Source organism: Meriones unguiculatus, chromosome 4 (genome assembly GCF_030254825.1).
Source record: "Meriones unguiculatus strain TT.TT164.6M chromosome 4, Bangor_MerUng_6.1, whole genome shotgun sequence".
NCBI lineage: Eukaryota > Metazoa > Chordata > Mammalia > Rodentia > Muridae > Meriones > Meriones unguiculatus.
The window spans coordinates 141,314,038-141,336,357 of record NC_083352.1 but is presented as its reverse complement, the minus strand read 5'-3'; the positions used below and the strand labels follow the sequence as shown (position 1 = coordinate 141,336,357).

General features: G+C 38.1%; 1 protein-coding gene across 4 annotated transcripts in view; it reads right to left on the bottom strand.

Annotated features, from left to right (window-relative positions):
• Pak5 (p21 (RAC1) activated kinase 5) overlaps positions 1 to 21,709 on the bottom strand; it is a 356,591-nt gene extending 334,882 nt beyond the window's left edge. For 2 of the 4 annotated variants that reach the window (XM_060383202.1, XM_060383203.1), the window contains exon 1: positions 21,394 to 21,704. The gene's annotated coding sequence lies outside the window, so the exon portion shown is untranslated. Of the gene's footprint in view, positions 1 to 21,393 lie in introns of all 4 variants that reach the window. The other 2 variants (XM_060383201.1, XM_060383204.1) reach the window with 2 other exon arrangements.
• Positions 21,710 to 22,320: the final 611 nt, after the last annotated feature.

Genomic DNA, 22,320 nt, shown 5'->3' with positions numbered 1-22,320 from the left:
CTAGGCATATATCGAAAAGAGGCTCAAGTATACAACAAGGACATTTGCTCAACCACGTGCATAGCAGCTTTATTTGTAATAGCCAGAAGCTGGAAACAACAATCCATCCAGAAACTGGATGCCCCTCAGTTGAGGAATGGATACAGAAATTGTGGTAGATATACACAATGGCATATTATTCATCAATTAAAAACAAAGAAATCATGAAATTTGCAGGCAAATGGTGGGAACTGGAAAAGATCATCCTGAGTGAGGTATCTCAGAAGCAGAAAAACACACAGGATATGTACTCACTCATAAGTGGATATTAGATGTATAATATACGATAAACATACTAAAATCTGTACACCTAAAGAACTAACCAAGAAGAAGGACTCTGTCTAAGATGCTCAATCAGAAAGGCTTCAGAAAGGCAAAGAGGATGAACATCAAAAGAGGGAGAAAAACAGGGAACAGGACAGGAGCCTACCACAGAAGGCTTCTGAAAGACTCTACCCTGGAGGGTATCAAAGTAGATGCTGAGATTCATAAATCTACTTTTTAAATGAAGAATAAATGTCTTGTAACCATAAAAATTACTTATTTTCACTATCAGAAAAGCACAACAAAAATTATAATGAAATTCCATCTCACTGTAGCAGAATTGCAGACAGCATGGAAAAAAATAAATTACAAGTCCTAGCTAGAATACAGATGAAAAGTAACCCTTATACACTGCTGGTGGGTATGCAACTTAATCCAGCTACCATGGAAGTTAGTTTAGCTATTCTTTAAAAGACTAAAAATAGATACTACATAGGACCCAGCTATACTGCTTCTGGGTATTTACCAAAGGGCTTCAGGTCAACATATCACTGAGATAAGCACACAGCACATAGTAATGTTATGGAATCAATCTAGGAATCCAACAACAGAACTATTTTTAAATACAGGAATTATAGTTTGCATACACCCTGAAATTTTTAGCAATGAAGAATAGAATTATTTCATTAGGAAAAATTAAATATAAGTGGAGATCATCATGAGCAAATTAAGTCAGTCACAATGATAAGTGCTTTATATTTTCTCTCATCTCTGTCTTTCTATAGACTTATAGGTATATAAAATCATATATGCATACATGACATGAAAGACAATTCAAAACTGTATGGAAAACAAAGGTGACTAATGGGAGGAAATAAAATATGTTTGCGGGATACGTTCAAGGTATATTATATCTTAACATGAGAATGGCCTTTAGTAACCCTGTATATTACAATAAAATTTTGGAAAGATAAGATGCTTTATTTTGTTTTAAAAAACAATTCATCATGAGTCTTTGCTTTGAAAACACTGCTAGTTAGAGTCTTTCAGATGCACTCAGTAGACTCCTGTCATACATTCAATGCACATCCCATCTGTCTTTCTAAACGAGGATTGATCATCTTACCCCACGTCCGCTCAATTGATTATCTTTTTTAGCTGTATAGATTTCATTATGTTTATCATATCTTATAGGTCTATATAAGTGAGTATATCCCATGTTTGTCTTTCTCCTTCTGGGATATTTCACTCAGAATGATCTTTTCTAGATCCCATCATTTGCCTGCAAATTTCATGATTTCCTCCTTTTTGATTGCTGAGTAGTATTCCATTGTGTAAAAATACCACAATTTCTGTACCCATTCCTCCATTGATGGATATCTGGGTTGTTTCCAGGTTATGGCTATTACAAATAAAGCTGCTATAAACATGGTTGAGCAAGTATCCCTTTTGTGTACTTGAACGAACTTTGGGTATATACCTAGCAGTGGTATAGCTGGGTCTTGAGGAAGCACTATTCCTAATTGTCTTAGAAAGCAGAGTACAAGGAATCATAAGAAAGAAGGGGAGTTAGTCTGATGGGGAAAGGATAGGAGCTCCACAAGGACCAAATATATCTGGGCACAGGGTCTTTTCTGAGACTGACATTCAACCAAGGACCATGTATGGATATAACCTAGAACCTCCACTCAGATGTAGCCTGTGGTAGCTCAGTAACCAATTGGTTTCCCAAAGTGAGGGGAACAGGGACTATTTCTAACAGGAACTCAATGACTGGCTCTTTGGTCTCCCCACCCCCGAAGGGAGGAGCAGTCCTGTTAGGCCACAGAGGAGGGCTTTGCAGCCAGTCCTGAAGATACCTGATAAAACAGGATCAGATGAATGGGGAGGAGGTCCCTCCTATTAGTGGACTTGGAAAGGGGCACGGTGGAGATGAGGGAGGGAGGGAGGGTCTGGGAGGGAATGAGGGATCGGGACACGGCTGGGATACAGAGTTAATAAAATGTAACTGATAAAAAAATAATAATAAAATTAAAATAAAAAATATTTAAAAAAAACCAATTTATCAAAGATCTGTGAGTAGGTTAAAGGACAAGAATGGAGCTAGCAAGCCTTGTTCCAGATGACATGTACCTAACCTGACTTTCAACAGCCACATCTATGTTCCCGAAGACTTTTCCAAATCTCAGATGATGGTAGTAAATAATTAAGCTATCTTGGGATCAGTCTTCAGTCAACAACTGATAAAAGTGGTCTATATACATTTTATATCTTTCACTTTTGGATGGATGAATTCTGAGACATGAGTGTTAAACACTTTCCAGTTTTCCCAGTCTAATATTCCAATATTCCTTTCTGCTTTGAGATGGATATGTGTTTCTCTCTGATATTCCTATGTTGACACTTAGACCTAAAGATGATGGTGTTCAGAGATGGGGCTTTAAGGAGACTGGATCATGGACAAGGTCAGTGTCCTCTGAAAGAGTTGAAGATGAGCCTTTTCTCTGTTTTGTCTTCATGCCATAGGAGGATGTAGCCTTGTTAAGACCCTCTAGAGGATATTGCAATAAAGCCCTCTCTTGAGGCCAGCCCTTTCTGGATGCTGAATGTGCTAACATTTGACCTTGATTTTTTTTTTTACCATCTCTAGATCTTTGACTTCACAGACCTTTGAAAAAATTGTAATTTAAGTTAATCAAAGCTACCTTAAATAACCTATCTTTTAAACAGTTCTACATGTTTACAAAGGCCATCTTCGTACACTTTATATGATGTACTTTGATATTTCCCTCACACTTGTTACATCCCCCTTTCTTCTTTTACCACCATTAGAATTATGAAAAACAAATTTCTGTTATTTATAAACAATTTTATCTAGCGTATTTAGCTACACTGTAAGAATGAATCAAGCTGCAATCCTTCATTGTATTGTTTTTCTCTCTCTCTTAATGATGTGCCCTGAAATTTCCAAGTGATATACTCACTCCTAAATCTTTACCTGAAGTTCTGATTCTAGAGCAAATTTCAATTAAAATTTTAAAAAAAGCTAGAAAGTAACTTTTCCTCGTGCCTTTTATGAGCTTCTCACAATAATTAAATGACATAGAGTCTAGAACACAGAGAACTCAACTGCTATGAATAATGTCTTCATTTCAGTTTATTGTTGCCACTTTTACTCTAGTTCTGATTAATATATTTTTAGAATCAAATAAATTAAAAAAAATCACACAAGGCAGTGATAATAAATGACCATGTTACTTGTCTATATAAAGTATAATCTATATTTAGAGTGTAATTTTTATGCTTTTAAAAAATATTTATCTTATGAAATAAGTGGGAAATAGTAAGATCTGGAGAGGACAGGAGGTCCACAAGGAGAGCAACAGAACCAAAAAATTTGAACACAGGGGTCTTTCTTGAAACTCATACTCCAACCAAGTACCATGCATGGAGATAGCCTAGAACCCCTGGCAGTTCAGTGTCCAAGTGGGTTTCATAGTAATGGGAACAGGGACTGTCTCTGATATGAACTGATTGGCCTGCTCTTTGATCATCTCCTTCTGAGGGGGGAGCAGCCTTACCAGGCCACAGAGGAAGACAATGCAGCCACTCCTGATGAGACCTAACAGAAGGATCAGAAGAAAAAAAAAAGAAACCCTCCCCTACCAGTAGACTTGGGGAGGGGCATGAGTGGAGAAGCTGGAGTAAGGGAGGAATTGGGAGGGGAGAAAGGAGGGCACTAGAGGGGGGATACAAAGAAAATAAATTGTAATTAAAAATAAAATAAAAAATAAAAAAAATTATGATTTCTTAAACTCTGAAAATTATGAAACTATGCAATGTTATATCAGCAGCCAGTTCATACATTTTGTGTTTACTCTGCCTCTTGTTTATATCAAAGACCACCTCAAGAGATGAACCTATGAATAAAAATGCCAGAATTATACAGATTACTTTGTATAATAACTTCAAAATTCATATTTTAAAACAGATGTGCCTTATTTGAATTTTGTAATGAACTCTGTAAGGCTGCATGGTGACAGAATCACAAAATACACATTTCTGTAAAGAAATCAACATCTTTGGGTAGTATGAGGCTGCTTCTGCCCCTTCTTCAAATATCACCATTCTAGTGAGGCTGATCTGATCATTTAATTAGAAATCACACTCATGACCTCTACCCATGCCAAATTTTCTGATCCCTTTATTCTCTCCACATTTTCCAAAGCATAGTCAGCTGCTGACATTGCCTACATTTCTTACAATGCTCACTGGATACTGTCTGTCACTCCTTAAAAGGAAGGATTTATCTACTGTATTCACTATTGTGCTCCTACATGTCCTAAAACACACAATAAAACTCAGTGTTCAACTAGTGAAAACATGGGTGACTAGTCTTCAATAGTAAATGTAACATTTGTTTCCTATTTTTTTTTAAAGCTAGTCTGTCAAAGGATAAAGCCGACATGTATAGGCTCCACCTGAACGAACAGATCCAATTGTATTTATTTACTTTATTTTTTATTTGTTATTAAAGTGTATGTTTATGATATATGTGAGGCACTATAGGGGCTGCACCTGCTATGGTGAGCAGTCAAGTTCAGATGGGAAATTAGGTGTCAGTTATCTCTCATCTTCATGTGGGTTGGAGGGAGCAAACTCAGGCCACCAGGCTTGTGGAGCAAAGGCTTTTTGCCTGCCCACACATATGGATATTTGTTTTACTGTTATCAGTAAAGTAATTAAATTGGAACCAAAGGTTTTTCTGCTCTACAGTGGTGTCAACAGTCAGTGCAAACTCTGGACCACACAGAAAAGAAAGAACTCTGTCGTGGGAGGACTGGGCTTTGTATTAAAACAAAATTGAAGTCAGAAAATGAATAGAAAGCTGCTCCAACACTGCCCTTTTCTAAGCAAATAAAAATGCTAGGGACAGTTCTGGAATTTTCTATCTCATTAGCTTTGCATTACTTATTAGCAAGGTACAGTGATGTCATTATTCTCGGTTATCTCAGGTGATTCCCATGTTGATTTTGAGATTATTCACATATTCTACACAACACAAAGCATTGGTAAACTCCACTTTACTATTCTATAGGACACACATGTAAATGGATGAATTATCCTATTTTATAGGATAATTCAGAATGCACATACTATAAAAAGCCCTACCCCACCTTCTCTGGAATGCATATCATGTACAGTACATTGTCTACTTCATTATTCTATAAAATGTTTATCATGTATAAAGCTTGATTCTACCATTCTATAAAATGTATATTATGTATAACTCCTGTGTTAGTCACTGCTCTAGTGCTGTGAAGAGACACCATGATCAAGGAAATTTTATAAAAGAAAGCATGCAATTGGGGGCTTGTTTACAGTTTCCAAGGCTTAGTCCATTATCATCATGTCAAGGAGGATGGCATCAGGCAGGAATGGTGCTGGAGAAGTAGCTGAGAGCTACATCCTAATCTCTCAGCAGAGAAAAAAGGAAGAGACTAGGCCAAGCATGGTCTTTTGAAACCTCAAAGACTACCCCTAGTGACACACTTCCTCTAATAAAGCCACACCTATTAATCCTTCTTAATCCTTTCAAAGAGTTTCACATTCTGGTGACCAAGCATTCAAGTATATGAATCTATGGGGGAGGGGCATTCTTCTTCAAACTACTACAGTGCCTCTCTGCCATTTTATTAAATTCATATCATATAGAAAGTTCCACTACACCGTTCTATAGAATGCATAAGTTTCTACTGTACCATTGTATAGATTGCACATCATGTACAAGGTTCTATTTCACTGTGCATACAATTGCACTGTGGGTACTTTATGCTTCCACAAATAATTATGCATTGTTTAAAAAAATTGGAAAAAATGATTGCTGAAGCCAGCTCATGCAAAATTTTCCACCAAATATCTGAAATCCTAATTTTGGAAATAAACTTTTTGCCAGCATAGGAAACATACATTCAAATTTTTAACAGCTAGATTCTTTAAAATGTATTCTTTAAAAATATAATTTCTCTATTATGTAAAATGGCCTGTATTTTCAGTAAGTAATATTATAAAGTCACAATATTTAAGGAAGAAATGGTCCAAAAACATATAGGACCTTCCTCATCAAAAAAGTAAAAGATTCAATCACTTTGAGGACCAAGAAGATGATTTTAAAAGGAAAATTGCATAATGTTAGAAAGGAATGGCAATGACTGTGGTAAAGTGGAGACTCTGACCTCTTTATGATGCAGCCAGCTGATTCTCAGCTATAGGAGATAGTTGCCAAGAGTATATACAGTGAATGTGACCAATTACTCAACCCCCTCCATGTGTGTATGTGTTTGTGTGGTATGTGAACAACAACCAGAACTCTAGCTTTCTTTCAGAAACTTCACACTCTGAGTGCCAAGCAAAATAATTTAACAATGTCATTGCAATATGGTTAACATATGATAGGTTTCATGTGCTCTGAACACTCAGGCTTTCAAAGATGGCTGCACCACATCCAGTTCCCCAAAGTTAAGGAACTATGTTAACTTGTACAAGATAGCTGCCACTGCGAAGAGCAGCCATACACTACCACTAAAGTTTTGTTCTAATTTTCACTGTAGAATCTTTTATCTCCAGGAGCGAAACCACAAACCTAGCCAGCTGGGACTGAGGAGGTCCTGAACTCCAGACTGAGAAGCACTTGCTTCAACCACTTGCTTTGATTCATGTCTCTTCCAAGCTTTCTTAGCTTCTCCTCATTTCCTAGTATATTCATTGGTATGGACATGGTGGTGCCAAAGAATTAGAAGGACTTGAATCAAACCACAGTTTTCCATATAAAACTCAGTAGCTGTTCAAACAGAAAATATAACATAATCAGGTATGTTCATACCAGGCTTGGAACAACAAAGCAGTGGGTATACTGTATCTAGTAAACAAGTAATTATCCTTAATGAGTTTCAAGAAATTGAGTTACTTTCTCTATAGTTGAAACATAACTCCTAGCTAATGTTATGCTTCATATCTTTATCTGTTTACAGTCTGTTTAAAATCTCTATCATTTTTGCCACAACTAACAGAGAATTTTCTGTCTTGCTCAAAGAAACATATACCTGTCTTTTATTGATAGAAAATAGAAAATTAATATTAGTATGGAGAAAATCAATATGCTATTTCTAGCTTCTATTACAGAATTTTAAATTTATGACATTTTTCCATTTGAACTCAAACATTTTAGCATATGAAATAGCAATATATCCACATATATTAAAGGCCTGTCTAAAGTAAGGTAGTGTGATGCTAAGGTGAAGATTAATCACAAGATAGGTACTCCAGCATTTTCATTCCAGTGCAAGACAGAAGTCCAATAGACTTATAACATATTGTGGTGAATGTCTTGGGGTAAATCAGGTCACAATAATTTGGTTTCAAAAAGAATATAGTTCTCAGATGGCTTGAATGTTCACTTTGGGTATGAAAATGACAAAACCAGAGAGAAGCATAACTCAAAACCCAAGTGAGATTGACAGTGGGAAAATCATTTACAAGCAAAAACCCTCAGCTGATGAGACTGAATGAGGGTGGGGTTGTGAGAAGGAGGAAGGGTAGACTCCACCAGAACAGTGAGGAGATTCACTCACCAGGGAGGTAGCCATTGTCTTTCAAACATTCATCAAAGGCTAAACAAACCACCTTTTAGGTTGTTCCAAGTCCCATGCATCATCTGTGGATGCTCAAGTCTTGGGTGTAATATTTGCATGTAACCTATACATATCCCCCATGTCCTGAAAATCATCTCTAGATTATATGTATTACTTAATTCAGTGTAAATGTTAATAGATGTTGTAATGCATTGCTTAGGGAAAATGACAAGAAAACTGTCTCTACATGATCAGTACAGGTGCAATATTTTTCAAATGTCTTTTGATCTGTAGGTAGTTGATTCCACAAATGCGAGTCCACCATGTATGGACAGCTGTAATGCTCACTTGAGTCATGAATACCTCATGATGTAATTGGAAAACTCATTTGGTATTTATTTCTATTTATCTAAAACCTTTAGGACAGCATTGTTCTAAAACCTACAGCAAGGAGTATTTTACATACTATTTCTAGACGATGTTTTTCTTTAGCCTGCTTCTTCCTTCAGAATCCTTACTTTTACAGGCTTAAGTACACACAAGTAGTAACTGTTCTTATGTTGGAAGAAGAATCCTTGTTTTAAACAGTTCTATTCTCTTCTGGGCCAGTAAAATTTAATGACGTTAAAAGATTAGTCTTTGTGTAAGACTACTGTTCTAGCTAATGATTTTTAACTGTTAGCTGAGTTTCCCCTTTCCATAATCTTTTAACTTAAATGATCATTATTAGAAGCAAACACACAATGAGATAGCCAGTCAACTGCTACATAGTTTCTAAATTGTGTGTAATCCCTGCATCTAAACTGAAAAGTGAAATTGATAATTGTGTACCAAATGTCTTATTTGGAACAAACCTGTGCTTGCTTCATTTTTTTTCTTTTCTCAGTCTTCCACATCACATATTCTCCTATTGAATTGATCATAGAACCAATATTGCTTACATTAGTTCTTCCTGATTAATTTGGAGAACAGGACACTGGAAAAACAAGGATATGAAGCAGCAGTATAGTATAGTATACTGCTATATATACTGAAGGAAAAAGAAAGTATTTTTCATTGTCAATGGGGGGTGAAATGTTAATTCCATTGACAACTAGAACATAGGTTTCCACAATAAAACAATTTTTTTTGGTAATTGTACATGAAATTTATTTCTTATATAAAAAACCAAGATACTGATTTTTCATTTTGATCATGCAGTTAATATCAGTGAACACAGCAAGGCAGCTATGCCTTTACTTTACCTTTTTATGAGGACATCCAAAGGAGCAGAAATGCTGAACCCAAGGATTTGAAAACATTGAGGATTCCCCATAGATCTCTTAATCAAGTAAAGGTTCATCTCTTAAATGTTCCAAGTAATATACAAAGCTGCTCTGTGTATCTTTTGAGCTTCTGTTCCCATGTATTTGTGGAATTTGGATGCAACAATTTAGTTTGCCTCTTCTCTATACTGTCTAACTGCAGCACACTTGGCCTTGAATGACTTATTTGATAGCCCTCATATAATGATTAATTACTGTGCATGGGGAACATATTTTGATGGTTGTTTACATCTTGTTCAGCATTTTATCTCTAATCACAGAAATGTAGTATGGTTTTCTCATAACCTGTATACGGTTGCATGAGTAGTTAATTATGTGTTTGCCTTTATGACAACCTGGAAATCAGGCCTAAATTAAAAGATAAAGCAAAGAATTATCCTCTATCCCATTCCTCATCTTTGTACCTTGCCCCCAGCACCTTTACAAAAACACATGCTTATATGTCCAACTTCATTCATCCTTCTGATAAGCTTTTATCTAATTCTGTTATGATGATGCATCGTAGAAATATAGAAGTCAAGGTCCTTAGATAAAAAGAGCAAGGCCATGAATGGGAACACAAGCTCCAGGTGGAATGTGGATTCTTTGATGATGCAGAGGGCATTGCTGACAGAATCAGAGAGCATGAGGGTAGGCAACAAACCTTTGTTACATTTCGTAAGCAGAAATAATTAGAGGTTAGTTTGTCTGTCTTGTTTGTAGTACATTTGAGAAATAATTGAATTATTTTGTCCCTTTTATTTACAAGCCATCACTTCCCGGAGAAAATATTTTTATAATAATTTTTATTTTTTTACATTAATCACAGATTATTTAGTTTGTATCCCAGCCATAGCCCCATCCCTCATTTCCCACCATCCCTCCCCCATCTCCTCCCTGCCTCTTTCCAAGTCCACGGATAGGGAAGAACCTCCTTGCCTTCCATCTGACCCTAGCTTATCAGGTCTCTTCAGGAATGGCTGCAATGTCCTCTTCTGTGGCCTAGCAAGGCTGCTCCTCCCTCGGGGAAAGGAGGGTTGAAGAGCCAGCCATTGAGTTCATGTCAAAAACAGTTCCTGTTTCCCTTACTAGGGAACCCACTTGGATACTGAGCTACCATGGGCTATATCTGAGCAGGAGTTCTAGGTTATTTCCATACATGGTCCTTGGTTAGAGAAACAGTCTTATAAAAGACCCCTGTGCCCTTGATATATTTGGTCCTTGAGGAGCTCCTATCCTCTCCAGGTCTTACTAACTTCCTCTTATTTCATATAATTCCCTGCACTCTGCCAAAAGTTTGGTTATGAGTCTTAATATCTGCTTTGATACACTGCTAGTTAGAGTCTTTCAGAGGCCCTTTTTGGTAGGCTCCTGTCCTGTTACTAGTTTTCTCTTACATCCGATGTCCATCCCATTTATCTTTCTAAGTGAGGATTGATAATCTTACCCCAGGCCCTCTTTCTTGTTTATCTTCTTTAAGTGTATAGATTTCAGTATGTTTATCCTATCTCATAGGTCTATATAAGTATATACCATGTGTGTCTCCCTGCTTTTGGGATACCTCACTCAGGATGATCGTTTCTAGGTTCCACCATTTGTCTGCAAATTTCATGATTTCTTCATATTTAATTAATGAGTAGTATCCCATTGTGTAAAATTGTGTAAAACACAATTTCTGTATTCATTCCTCAACTGAGGGACATCTAGGTTTTTTCCAGGTTCTGGCTATTACGAATAAAGCTGCTACAAACATGGTTGAACAAATGTCCTTGTTGTGTACTTGAGCGGAGAAAATCTTATAGAGAATTATAAAACACCATTGTTGGGGCTGGAAAAGATAGCTCAGTGGTTAAGAGGGCTGGCTGCTCTTCCAGAAGACCTGGGTTCAAGTCCAAGTTCTTGATACAGGTGTCTAGACTCTGGAGCTGATCCTGTACTTCTCTGTTTCTAAGATGTTTTCTTTGTGTAATTGGTTTGGGGAATTAACTCCCACATTTCTGGCAAGGTAGGTTTCTTTTTAAAATAAAATTTATTTATAGACTTTTTGTTTTGGGGTTACATATGCCTTGGTGTATGTAGAGGTCAGAGGACAACTTGCTGGAGCTAGTTCTCTCCATCACCATGTTGGTTCTAGGGATCAAGAAGATCTAACTCAAGTCCTAGATCTTGACAGGAAGTACCTTTTATTTCTCAGAGACATCTTGCAAGGCACTCTGCTGCCAGTATTTTCAGACCTCTGATATCATTCTAATAGATTCCTTTTACTCTAGCTAGGTGGTTTCTTTCATTTGCATGCAAACTTAGAGTCATTGCTGATACACCTGGCAGATTCCCTGACACAACAGATAATCAATCGATGCTGTGACATGAATAATCACAACCTGAGTGTGCATCATCATAATATTTGCAAAATAGTGGGTTGTTTTATGACTGTGAAAAGTTCAGAAGGGTATTGAAAAAGAAAAAAAGCCACATTTAAACCTGCTAGCAAGGTCTTTTCTGTTTTCTTTCAGTGTTTTTATATACCTACATGATGCAGTGTTACAAAACAATTATTCATGTGTTACATGCAGTAGAGTTACCTGAGCATTCCATTTACAATTATATCATTATCATCCTCAGAATGATCACATTCAATCCCTACATAGTAGCCCATTATCTATAAGACCTAAAATATTATCATTCTCTGCCACTTAATTATGTAGTTCTTCTATTTTTTTAATATACATTATAATGAATAACCTTTTACTAAAATGTTGATGCAATATTTTAATAAAAAGGTGAATAAAAATGTTCAGTAATTCAAATACAAATTAAAATAAAGTTTCTTTCAAATAATATAAATTTTGTCTCTTTTACTTTTTCTTTCTTTTTCTTTTTTAATTCTTTATTAATTATACTTTATTCACTTTGTATCCCCCCTGTGGTTCCCTCCCTCCTCCCATCCCAATCCCTCTCTTCCTCTCACTTCTGCACGCATGCCCCTCCCCAAGTCCACTGATAGGGGAGGTCTTCTTTTCCTTCCTTCTGATCCTAGTCAATTAGGTCTCACCTGGAATGGCTGTATTGTCTCTTCTGTGGCCTGGTAAGGCTGTTCCCCCCCCTCAGGGGGAGGTGATTAAAGAGCAGGCCACTGAGTTCATGTCAGAGACAGTTCCTGTTCCTATTACTATGGAACCCACTTGGACACTGAACTGCCATAGGCTACAATCTGTGCAGGGGTTCTAGGTTATCTCCATGCATGGTCCTTGATTGGAATATCAGTCTCAGGAAAGGCCCCTGTGCTCAGATTTTTTTGGTTCTGTTGCTCTCCTTGTGACAGTTTATTCACTTTGTATTCCCTCTGTAGCTCCCTCCGTCCTCCTCTCCTAATCTCATCCTCCTTCCCCCTTCTGCACACATACCCCTCCCCAAGTCCACTGATGGGGGAGGTCCTCCTCCCCTTCCTTCTGATCCTACACTATCAGGTCTCATCAGGAGTGGCTTCATTGCATTGTCTTCCTCTGTGCCTTGGTAAGCCTGCTCCCCCCTCAGGGGGAGGTGATCAAAGAGCAGGCCAATCAGTTCATGTCAGAGACAACCCCTCTTCCCATTACTATGGAGGCCACTTGGACACTGAACTGCCATGGGGTACATCTGTGCAGGGGTTCTAGGTTGTCTCCGTGAATGGTCCTTGGCTGGAGTATCAGTCTCAGAAAAGACCCCTGTGCCCAGATTTTTTGGTTCTGTTGATCTCCTTGTGGAGCTCCTGTCTTCAGGTCTTACTATCTCCCCCTTCTTTCATAAGATTCCCTGAACTCCTCCCAAAGTTTGGCTGTAAGTCTCAGCATTTGCTCTGATACCCTGCAGGGTAGAGCCTTTCAGAGGCCCTCTGTGGTAGGCTCCTGTCCTGTTCCCTGTTTTCTCCCTCTTCTGATGTCCATCCTCTTTGCCTTTCTGAATGAGGAACCAGCATCTTAGCCAGAGTCCTTCTTCTTGATTAGTTTCTTTAGGTGTACAGATTTTAGTATGTTTATCGTATATTATATATCTGATATCCACTCATGAGTGAGTATATATTCTATGTATCTTTCTGCTTCTGGGATACCTCACTCAGGATGATCTTTTTCAGTTCCCACCATTTGCCTGCAAATTTCATGATTTCCTTGTTTTTATTGCTGAGGAATACTCCAGATCATGTAGATGTACCACAATTTCTGCATCCATTCTTCAACTGAGGGGCATCTGGGCTGTTTCCAGATTCTGTCTATTACAAATAAAGCTGCCTTGAACATGGTTGAGTAAATGTCCTTGTTGTATACTTGAGCATCTTTTGGATAATATACATTTTAAAAATAATTTGTCAGATATTTTTACACTCATCTCTCAGAAGGCCTTATGTAACCTTCCTATCATGAACAAATACCTCCTTGTCAGTATTGTTACTTTTACAATTTTAATAACTAGTACACATCATATTTTTTTGCATTTCTATTATTAATAGTAAGAAGATAAATTAGATAATGTACTTGTCTTTTATATGTTTTTTATTCTGAATCATTTGTTTAGGTAGCTGGACAACAAGGGTGATGCTCATTATTTAGTAATTTTTTATTCATTTTTATTTTTTTAATATTAGTTACAGTTTATTAACTTTGTATCCCTGCTGTATCCCGCTCTCTCATTCCCTCCCAATCCCACCCTCCCTCCCTCATCTCCTCCCTGCCCCTTTCCAAGTCCACTAATAGGGGAGGACCTCCTCCCCTTTCATCTGACCCTGGTTTATCAGGTATCTTCAGGACTGTCTGCAAAGTCCTTCTCTGTGGCCTATTTAGAATTTTTGAAAGAATTCTTCAGTATATTTTTATTAACTATCATAGTTGGTATCACTACTGTTTCTTATATTTAAGTTCCATTTAAATATATATATATATTGCATACAATACATAATATATACTCAAATACATACTTTGTTTTGTGATTCTTTTCAGTGGTTGTATATTTAAGAACTCTTTCACATCAAGATAATTATATATTTTCTTGTAGCTTTGCTTTGCAACTTCCCTATATACTTATTAATACAGTTGGAATTTACCTTGGAGAGCATGTAAGCAGGGGTGTTTAGCTCAATGTTTTCTGTATTACAGAAGATTTGTCACAGAATTTTTGTTATGTTGTTTTATAATGCTTTCTCCACTTTTTCTTTTAAAACTGTTTTGAGCCTGTGTCCAGGCTATTCTTTTCAACTGCTGCATTTATAATTTACTTTAATAGCACCATGCTGCTATCATGCTTGAGTTTGATGATTAAATTTAACTTTATTTCAGTAGAGGAAAAATAACCACATCCATCTCGATCTCCATGCTGCCTACACCTCCTATGCTAGTCATGATCTTCAAGCACATTTGCTATTCTCACTTTACCATGCGCACAACCTCTGTACCCTCACCTTCCTTTAGCTCTCTGTAGCTATCTTCCTCCATCATTCACCACAGACCCCAGCCTGAGCCACCACCCTTTGATAGAATTATCTTCTACTTTAATATAGTTTTTCACTCAGACTATTTTGTTGCATTGTACCAATTCCCCTGCAAAAACTATATATAATAGATTTGGGGAGTAAAAAAACTATATGATAGATTTGGGGGGACAATAATTTATAATGTTTCTGTTTCTGACTATGGATAAAGTATGTTTCCTTGTTTTTTAGTCTTATGCATCTTGGGAAAATTTTCATAGCTTTCTGTGTAAGTGTTTACGTATTCCTTTTTATTCCCAAATAATCTACCTATACACAGCTCCTATCTTTTCTATTTATATCTCACAGTTTCATAAATACTACCATTTTCCAGTATATTTTTGTTAAATGTGCTGGTATTTGGAGTAGCCATTCATGAACATGTATTTTATAATCAACCACATTATTTAAGTCTCCTAATTATTTCTTGGGTGTTAATTTATTCAACTCTGATCCAATCACATGTAACTAAAAGTTAAGACACAATTCTGAGATTTGGTCACTTACATGAAAAACTTCATTTAAGCATATAGATTAAATGATAATTTATAATTTTATACAATAAATTTTAAGGGGATTATAAAAGGATGTGAACCTACAGCTATCCTAGAAAGCAACATAATGTGGTGGGTTCTTACACTTAACTGTGCAGGCTTCTTTCAACCACAGGAATGCTCATCCCTTGCATTAATCATGACAAATTAATAACAAAAGCATATATAAGGATTTTGACCAGAATATACCAGAAATATACTTTATTTGCTGCCAAATAAAGATAAAATTTTATCCTATATTAATCCCAACAAAAATGGTCAGAGTGGTTTACAAATAAAAGAGCTCATGTAGACAGGTTTAGAAACTGCACATTCCTCTGTAAAAGAAAAATTAAAAAAGCTCCCTTTATTGCTAAGCATAAGTTTTTATCTAGGAAAAAAACCTTAATGATTGATTTATCAAATCTTCAGTGTGCTAGTGATATGTATAGTGTTCTGTGTTCTTGGAAAGATTAGATTGCTCCAGTGACAATTCTGATGAGGATCTCAAGAGAGTTTGGCTCACAGTCAACGATCATCAATTAGTTGATAATACAACAATAATATGTTATTAACATGATCACTCATTAGTTTCTGGAAGGCTAAAGATCTAGTTTTCTGTTGCCTGAGAAAGAGCACAATGACCACACCTATGCAACATGTATTTGCAGAACATTTATTGATGTATTTTTACAAAAGTATCAGTTACCATAAAATACTCTGATCTAGTTAACTGCTAGTAAGCCTAAAACTGAATCTTAGAAGATGCATTTGTTAAAGCCAAGAATACTCCTCTTTTGAAGTTAGAATGAGGTCCTTAATTGCCCTTTTCATAGTAGTAAGAAAAACACAGTTTCTAGAAAAAAATAATATTTTCAAATTAGCACAGAAAAATGCTACAAAACAGTGTTCCTTCATTCATTCATCAGACACAGATTTAGAACTTCTGCTTAAAAGAAACAAAATTAATGGACATTGACACGCTCATAGGTAGTAAGAACTGGGCATAATCATAAATTATGATAGAAAGTATTGTCAAAGACAAGAGAAAGGGGGTATTGAGAGTCCTTGAATGATGAAGAGACCAAGTAGTTTGGGCTGGAAAGACAAACAAAAGGGGATTCGGACATTCATGACAGCAGGTCAGTGTGACAGCACAAGCTGCCCATAATGAGGTTAGACAAGTATGACACATTCTTAGCATTTCTGAAGAATGTTCACACATGTGGGTAGCATTTTCTGCAAGGAACTGATATGACACAACTTTCTGTAATGTGTGGGGAGAACTAAGAAACCAGAATCTTGTTAGGAAGTTGGACTCATGATCTAAGGAAAAGAAATATGATTTGGAATTTTATAGTGGTATCAGAGATGGCAACCTCTATTTCAGAAAAATATATAAAGCTTACATTTATAAAATTATGTGAAACTCTGGGGTGTTCAGGGCAAAGGACACGGAGGAATCAACGGTGACTCCTGCTCTTCTGTCTAACTCTTCATAGACTATGTACCATTTACCAAAATACAAAAAGAAAAGCTATGGTATTTGGGGACTCTGAGGGACATCCTGAACTACAAATCCAAAAGAGATAACCTTGGTACAGGGTCTTTTGTTTGTTAGTTTATTTTAACTAGTAGGAGCAGTCTTGTCCTGTTATAAGGTAAGTCCTCCCTCTCTCTCTCTCTCTCTCTCTCTCTCTCTCTCTCTGTGTGTGTGTGTGTGTGTGTGTGTGTGTGTGTGTGTGTGTGTTTATATGAAGTAACAGGTTTTCATGTTGCTTTTTAGAAGCCTTTTATGCTAGCTATCCCTGCCCATATTGCCTCTGATCTGCCTTCCTGCCCTCAAGTCCAATATCACACCTCTGCCTCAGTGATCATTGAAGAAGAGGGAGCAGAGAGGGGCTGTAAATGATAAGGAAACAGCCTTTTCCAGGCACAACAGAACCTGCACAAATGAACTTGGAGCAGTTGTAACATCAGAAAAAAGAACTGTAAAAGCTCAAGACAGACAAAAATCTGAACATGAAGGAGGGAAATAAGCACAGAGGCCCACCCCTACTTGAGGAGATATTGGAAACTCAACTTCTGAGAAAAGGAGAGGTAGTTTCTTTAAATGGTGTGGTGTTTGGTAGCTCTAAGGTTCTCCAATAGACAGCTACATACCTGATATATAGGCAGCATAAACAGAACTAAAAGAAATTAGGACAAAAAAATTGAGTGAGATGCAATGAGGACTAGATTTGGGAAGGGCTGAGGAAGGGGTGATTATAATCAAAATAAAGTGTATGAAATTCTCAAAAAACTAATGAAACTAATTTTTAAAAAAAGAAATCTGAGTCAGCTGCACAGGAAAGAAAAAACAAAAGCAAAAAGCTCTGAGAAGTTGAGTAACTCAAAAGGTCATTGCCATCAGGCCTAATGACCTGAATTCAATCCTCAGAACACATATTATGGAAGGAGAAAAACTATTCTTGCCAGTTGGTCTCTGAAATCTTTACATGTACTTTGTTATGCACATGTACTCCCCTACACACAGACATACAATACATACATACATACATACATACATGCATACATACATGAATGCTTTATAAGGTTGGACACTCCATTGAATGGCCAAAGCTGCATATATATATATATATATATATAACAAATTTAGAAGGGAAAGGAGGATGAACCTGGAATGATTTAGGTAGAAGAATGGAGAGTTGAATAAGACCAAAATACATTGTATAGTGGGTTACATAGTAATGGGAAGAGGGACTGCCTCTGATATAATCTGATTGGCTTGCTCTTTGATCACCTCCCCTTGATTGGGGAGCAGCCTTACCAGGCCACAGAAGATGACAATGCAGCCACTCCTGATGTGATCTGATAGACTAAGATCAGAAGGAAGGAGAGGAGGACCTCCCCTATCGGTGGACTTGGGGAGGGGCATGCGTGAAGAAGGGGAAGGGAGGGTGGGATCGGGAGGGGAGGAGGAGGGGCTTATGGGGAGATACAAAGTGAATAAAGTGCAATTAATGAAATAAAATTAAATTAAAAAAAAAGACTGAAGTCATACACTCATGAAAATACAAAACAAGGACTAAGAATTCTCACTCAACTTACTGGCTTTGTTAAATATGATATGTTCACCCAATTTTTAAAAACTTCATAGCAAGTCTACTTGAGTAATATAATTTCTCAAGTATTATTTTAATTTCAATTTCTGTCTAGACTTCTCATTGTTCATGATCAGATATCTACTTTCTCTTCTCTTTCTTGGCCAGACAATGCTTTGACAAATCAATTTCTTCATTCTTTCTTCCACATATCCCAGAAATCAAAGCAGTAAAAATACTGACAAAAGTTAAGACCAAAAAAAAAAGAAATTCTCAAAAAAAACTAATAAAAATAAATTTCTAAAAATTAAAATTAAACATTTTAAAAAGAAAAAATGTGGATTTTCATTTTTCTCTTTTGTTTTTGTTGTTGTTGTGCATTGTCTTGGTAGTACAGCCAAAAGGAAAAAGACTATATAAAACCCTTTGGGGGCATCTATATAAGACTTAAGTCCCAGTGTGTTTCAGTTTCCATGTAAGTGACACAGGAGTGAGGTATCTATGACCCTGTGCTCTTCACCATCATACATGGGAACACAAAGCACAGTTACATTAAATATCCCTTGAAGTGCTTTCTGAACTTACACCATTTTTTATACTCTGAAATGTAGTATTGATGCTGTCATTATTATTAAGAAATTTAGTAAACTGAGTTAAATGTTGTCTCCCCAAATTCATGACAATCCAGAACTCGTCCTCATGACCTAATTTGGATCTTTGCAGATGTAATTGAATTCAGAAATGACTAGAGTGGGCTCTAAATGTTATAGAAACAGTGCTCATATGTAAAGACTGAAAGCTGGACACAAGAACAGAGACACAGAGAGGAGGCCTCATGAAGATGAAGGTAGAAACAGAATTATGTGATCAGGGGCAAGGATTGCCTGAGACTATGAGAAACCCTTCCTCTTAAAGGTACCAGAGGATGGCCCTGCTAATGCCATGATGTAAGACCTAAAATGTCCAGATCTGCAATACAATAAATTTCCACTTCTTTAAGCTTCCAAGTTTGGGGTGTATGGTTATGTCAGTGCTAAGAAACAAAACAATTTTGAGTATTTCAGTGAAAGTATGTTTTTGAATCTGACTTGCATAGCCAACACATACAATTGGGTTCCAAACACAGTCATTTCCTTCTCAAAAAGATTTTCACCATGTTCAGGTCCTTTATATTGTTAGTAATGCCCATGTTTACTCACTTATGTGGGCTTTGCTGCCCACAGGTCTCTGATGCTGATAAAGAAATTAAATCACTTGCACAAAATCCCAAAGCTAAATACAGAAGAACCAGAGTCCAAGTTTAGCATTATCTAATCACAAAAACGACACTGTATCCCAGAATACCTGTCTCTGGTTCCTATCCATTTCAGCAAACTCTGAGATGTAAAAGAGGCATTGACAACCTTGGTTTTCAAGGTCTATGATCTAAACTCACATTTGTTAATTAAACGATAAGTTGAAAAGATTAAGTGCAAGTATTCTCTTATTCACAGAGGAACACAAAGTCTATTCTAATACAAGTATTGTCAATGAAACTGCCGTCAGCTTAGACTGCTTTCAGTAGAAGTTCTGCCTTGTATGTGTGTATTCAAAGTGAAGGTGTTATCAGATTGGACATTTAAGCTTTAACTTACTTAAACACATTTTCCTCTAACAGTTTCTGTTTCATTATCACAATACTGACTCATTCTTGCCACCTAAGGAGATCATAAGAATAAATACTGTAACTGCAGAGAAAAGTATCTAAACTTCATATTCCCAGACAGATATCCAGCCTTAAATGATAAAACAAGAAATGAAGGCATGTTCTAAATTTACCTTTCTTCCCTCTCAGTGGGCTATGGTGCTCATCATAACAAATACAAATGTAAGGTGTCACATCTGTTGTTGTAGAATGTCAACTTCAAGAAGGCTGGTGTAGGAGGAGGGCCTTCTGAAAGGGAGTACTGTGTCCATCTGGATTCATGACAATCCAGAAACGCAGAATCGCCCTGCGCCACCAAATTCTGCAAGTGGCTCACTGATTTTGAAGTACCCAAGACCCTCTGGCCAGGTCTCCCCACTTCCCCAGAAGTATATCCCGTTTTCCAAGCTGTTATCAACTATTGACCATGACACTTTCTACTGGCTTCTCTTTTTCTTTATTACTCTGATCTTTAAAAGACCTTTTCAAATAGCCATGCAGAAAGCTAGGGTTCCCTTAACTGAGATATGAATTCTTGCAAATTAACTTCTACCCTATCACAATGGAAAGCTGCAGAAACACATGGTTTCAAAAAGGATGCTGGTACTCTTGCTCCAAACTGGACACTGACAATCCTGAGACTTTCCAAGTTTATCCTCTAGGAGACTGACATTGCTTATAATTTTCAGCAGAGTTTGGAAGCCTCTTCCACATTCTGTCCACCAGTGCCCACATGCAGAAGTTCTTTTCCAATCCATTGCAACCCAGCAAGCGAACAGAGACAAACAACAAAGGAAAACGCAGTTCCACAAAGGTTCTGCTTTTGCATCTTGTGGTCCACACCTGCTAAAAGACAAAAACCATATGGAAGCCCCGCCCTGGCAATGCTTTCAGCACACCCCGGGAGCAGCAGGCACTGTGGTACTACCGGTAGGGCACGCGCGAGTGCACACACAAAGAGCTGCTGCTGGGCTCGCTAGCCTTTGGGGCATCATCAGACTCTGAGAGCTAGCATCCAGGGTGGTCTTCCATGCCCTCCATCCCAGCATAAAGGCGCTATCCCTTATTTGACCGGTGAAGAGCCGGGGCTGGATGATATCACATGGTTTGGGGGCTGGGGAGTGGGCGGACCCCGGATCCCTTGCTCATCCTCGGAGGTCTCTATCCTTTGGCATCTCCTAGGAGATGCACAATCAATTGTGCTGTCAGAGAGGTCTCCTTTCGCATGCTCTCTAGGCAAAGCCAGATGCCTGGTGTAGCAGCCGTGCGCATCTTGGCAAGAGCCCCTTCTGGAGCCGCTGCCCATGCAAACCGACCTGCCCGGTGCGCCTGCCTACCTGGTGGCTGCTGTTAGCAGCAAAGCCGCGGTGCCTCATCTGCTTCTCCGCTGCTGCTACATCTGTTATATCGCTCCGAGCGCCATGTTCCTGCTCTCCCCGGGCGCACGCTGGGGAACTACTACGGCTGGGTAGGGGCAAGGGGGGCGGGGGCTAACGGAGAGGGTGGGGGCAGAGCCGAAGCTTTCTACTCTCCTCCCAAACCTCTCCCAGCTACTGAGCATGCCCAAGCCGCCTGGCTTCGCCCTTAGGAGGACTGTCCGCTGAGAGACCACTCAGCTGCTCCGGGTTTTCGGAACAACCGGCTGTAGGAAAGCTGTAGCAATTGAGGGCGGGTGAAATGGGGGTGTGGAGGGAGTGTCCGCACGCCGGAGCTGGAGAAAGCAGCCAATCGGATCACGCCTTCCGTCTACCATCCCCCCCCACCCCCGCGGACTACTTCTGTATACCCCTCCTTGCACAAGCCAGTTCGTCCAAATTTTCTGTAGGACCTTGGCAGAGCCAAGCTGTATCAGGATGCTAGCTAGCCTCTTTGCCATCACCTGGTCCTGTGCTTTGCAAACTTTAACGAGCCTATGAATTAAAATGCAGATTCGTATTTAACTGGCTGACCCTGAGATTCCGTAAGCTAAATTACTTCCCAGGAGGTGTTTGGTGCCATGCAGCTGGTCCTCAGGAAGATCAGGAGATGCAAGGATCCAGAAATATCTCTGTAACCTCTAATTGGCCAAGTCCTTTAATCAGCAATGGACTCCTGGGCCGGATGAGTTACTTTTAGCTTGAGATGACAGCAGCAATTCAAGTGAGGATGTACCTGAGGATGTCATGCCTTTCCTGGAAGGAAGTTCTACAGGGCAGTCATTGAAGACACAGCGTAAAGTCATTACTTTGATTTAGAATTAGAAGCTTAGAAGAAAATGGGCTTTC